Source organism: Anastrepha obliqua, chromosome 3 (assembly GCF_027943255.1).
Source record: "Anastrepha obliqua isolate idAnaObli1 chromosome 3, idAnaObli1_1.0, whole genome shotgun sequence".
In the NCBI taxonomy this organism is placed as follows: domain Eukaryota; kingdom Metazoa; phylum Arthropoda; class Insecta; order Diptera; family Tephritidae; genus Anastrepha; species Anastrepha obliqua.
The window spans coordinates 136,843,334-136,847,308 of record NC_072894.1 but is presented as its reverse complement, the minus strand read 5'-3'; the positions used below and the strand labels follow the sequence as shown (position 1 = coordinate 136,847,308).

The 3,975-nt window shown below is 35.3% G+C and overlaps 2 pseudogenes; both read right to left on the bottom strand.

The window, feature by feature from the left end:
* Positions 1–279: 279 nt before the first annotated feature.
* On the bottom strand, positions 280–467 carry LOC129243334 (U2 spliceosomal RNA; annotated as a pseudogene).
* A 241-nt stretch (positions 468–708) lies between these two features.
* LOC129243200 (U2 spliceosomal RNA) lies at positions 709–892 on the bottom strand (annotated as a pseudogene).
* Positions 893–3,975: the final 3,083 nt, after the last annotated feature.

Genomic DNA, 3,975 nt, shown 5'->3' with positions numbered 1-3,975 from the left:
TATAGGTTCATTATAATATTGCTATAAAGTTCATATTTTATTTTCCTCATTTTATCATTATTCATCCTCAATGTTTTCAATTTCAACAAATGATACGAGTGGCTTATGATAGATAAAATATGATACAAATGCTTTGGTTTCGATGTTGTCAAAAAAAATACCCAAACGGACCGAAGAAACAGACTTACAAATTTCTTCCATTTTCGTCTACTTGTATTCATATAAAAATTTATGTCTCTTCCCACCAAAGCAAATGTATTAGTATATTTTTTCTTGTATTTATTCAAGGCTGAAATCCCGGCGGTACTGCAATACCGGGCCAGCCCGTGGCAGAGGTGGAGAGCAAGCCCCTAAAACACTCCGCCCATTTCCAAAAATTAGTTTAACATTTGTTGTCCTCCGATGGAGGATCTATCAGATGTTAAGCTGATAGGAACAGATACCACACTACCTACTTCAATAGATTTTCTAATAAACCTTTTGAGAATTACACTCTCACAAAAATTAATGTACGAAATGTTTATACCGATTCACTTAAACTGACTTTCAGTATCTAAACCAAAAAACTGTGTTCAATAAATAATCAGAAATGTCCTACAATGCAAATTTCAAAAAAAAAAAAAATCCATTTTCGTCTACATGTATTCATATAAAAATTTATGGCTCTTCCCACCAAAGCTAAATGTATTAGTATATTTTTTCTTGTATTTATTCAAGGCCGAAATCCCGGCGGTACTGCAATACCGGGTCAACCCGTGGCAGAGGCGGAGCAAGCCCCTAAAACACTCCGCCCATTTACAAAAATCAGTTTAACATTTGTTGTCCTCCGATGGAGGATCTATCAGATGTTAAGCTGATAACCACACTACCTAGTCAATACATTTTAAATAATAAACCTAATAAACCTTTTGAGAATTACACAAAAATTACTCACAAAAATTATTTATATCAACATATAATTAATATAACGCTTCGTAACTAAATAACTTTTAGGCCAGCACCTGCAGCATGACGCGGTAGCCGAGCGACTAGCAATGTGAGCTTCCGATCCAAAATCCTTGGTTCGAATCACAAGAAAAAATAAAAGTTATTTTTATTTAGTTCGTCGCTACGTTTATATCAACATATAATATAACGCTTCGTAGCCAAGTTGGTCGCTTTTTTCGTTTCACTTTTTCCCAAATCACTCCCAACGATTCTACAGAAGTTTTCACTTCAAAAATCTCTGTATACTTGGGCCAAAATTCAGAGAAAGACTGAAAGAAATAGATCAGGAAAGAGAATGAGAAACATACTACCTACATACCCGAGGAAAAGATTGTAATCGATACAAATACTGAGGGTAAAAAAGGGAGTCAGGGATCACAAGGGCAAAAATCAGGACAAAATTTAAACCGAGAAAGAAAAACAGACCAAGACCGATCTGAAACGATATTGAAAGCGGAAAACTCAGATACAAAGAGACAGAAATAAAAAGCGAGACTGAGAGGCCGAGAAAACGTGAGAATGAATAAGAACGAGGGAGAACGGTAGACAGAAATATGACTGAAAGAAAGCAGAAATAGGAACCGAGGAATAGACTGAGGGACAGAGACAAAAACATAGACAGAGGCGGTTGTTTTAAAGAGTATATACACCTCTTAATAACTTATTTAAGTTCATCACTGGTGCTATAGAATATATATTAGAAAATTAATTTTAAGCGAATTCAATACATAGTACCATAGTAACATATGTAAAATGTATTATAAGATTTTGTTTTTTCTTTTTTCTTCCGACAAACGACCTAGTGTCACTGTCGTACGTTCTAATGTTAGTGATTAAAAATGAAATGTAATGTTTATTTTAAGAAAGTCGAACAATAAATAAATAATAATAATAATAATAAATATACACCTCTTTAATTTAGAAAATTACCCGTTTTGCCCGGTCTGCCATGACGAACCAATGTTGCAGTGAATATCATGAAAACTCTGCGTGATGAAGAATGAATCCGAAAGGCGAACCTACGCCATAGGACGAACACTGAAGAGATTCTCGTACTGACACAGACTGACTCTTTCGAGTTGACAAACTTCTCAATAACGACTTGCCGTTCGGATAAGAGGAGGTCTTAGTTCGGGTTAAAGTCCCACACGGATAGCCACTATGGCCAACTAATCTTTTGATGCATTCCTTCTACTGAAAAAGAAGGACAACCATAGGCAAAGGCATATATGTAGACCGAGAAAAAGATATATACAGAACAAGGAACAGATCCAGAGACCTACACATTGCCGTAGACATAAACATATAAGCAGACAGAGAAAGGGACTGAGATAGAGACAGAAATATAAAGAGGAACAGAGACACAGGGGCAAAGAGACAAATATGGGATCAGAGAAATATAGGTAGAATCACAGTGGGAGCAAATATAGAGCTAAAGGCCTGGGCAGTGGCGAATGAAGAAATTGACAAAGGGTCAGAGACTACGAAACAAAACTCAGTACCACCGATACTTACAAACTAAATAAATTTCACTGCTTTCATTGGCTACAGTAAGTTCTTCTTTTCTTTTGAAATAATCATTACTTTGTTCATTCTAAATATTCTTATTTGCTTTATTGGCAATCGAATTGGAAATTTATACACTTGACCTACTTTTGCGTCAATAAAAAAGATATAAAATAAAAGGTTTTACATTCGCCCTCCACAATTTTGCTCGTGAGCTAGCGAGCTTCAAACTTGAGGCATAAACATACAATGTACTCCAGTTGTTGGCAAACATTATCGCTTTGTGCTTAAAAATAAAAAAAAAAAACAGCGAATTCAACCGGCGTAAACGTAAAGTTTTCGAATAAAAACAAACAATTTTATGATTTGCTTTCGAAAAAATCTACTGCTAGGGTTATTTGCGCTCACGTTGTGGCATACTTGATGAGCAAATATTTAACTCTTATCGTTTCGTAATCACATCAATGGGCATAATAAAATGCATGAGTATATGGAGACAGCCAAATGCTTGTATATATGTGTGTGTATGTATGTGGATATTATGACTGTGGGCACTAAACGCCCATGCATGAATTGTGCAGGATGTTTGCCGCCCGCATCTTTTCCACAAATTTACGAGTATTTGCTGTTGACTACACGTTCTTCCTCTAACGCATTCTTTTATTGCCAATGCAAGCGCCTAAAACTTGATCATGCATATATGTATATTTGATATGCGTGACTGTTACTACAAAAACAAGAAGAAGAAGAAATAGTAACTTTCTGCATTTCAAACACGCACCCCAATCTTACTGCCCTTAAATGTTGGTTAATTTGTTACAAGCAGTTATGATAATCCTCTTTTTTGATATTTTTCGGTAATTTCGTATTTTATTTTGCTTTATTTTTGTATTACTTTTTTAGACGCACACCACTCATACCAGTACAAAGTAATATTTGTGTTTATAAAAAAATACAGAAAGTTATGCCGAATTTTATACTGCACACATTTCGTGTGAGAATTTAGAGCAAACTGCTTGATTGTGGGCCTCAATCGCCAGTTTAGCAGCACTGCCTTGCTGGATGTTTCGTTTTTATGCACGCGCTTTAGTAAGCAAAAATTACATTCGCACAAAGATTACCCCACAGCGATAACAAATTTCATGAATCGAAAATCGACGTTTCACAGCATCGTAACCAATTCATAAAATACGTGGTTTCCGAAGCATATATTTAGGATGTATAGCGGCTTTTAAAACTGTGAAATGTTGTATCGTGTAATCGACATAACGAAACTGAACGAAAGTAGGCGTTTTCCTTTTGAGGCTGTGTACACCTTAAATCAGGCTCTTTTCTCCGCGCCATGCACCTTTCATAGCTGTTTAGTAAAGAAGAAAATTACACTAAGTACACCTGGATTTTATTTATTACAAAAATAAGTCAATTTAATTACATTTATTCACTGGGCAGGTTTCTTCTGTTGCAACAAAAAAAAACAAAAAA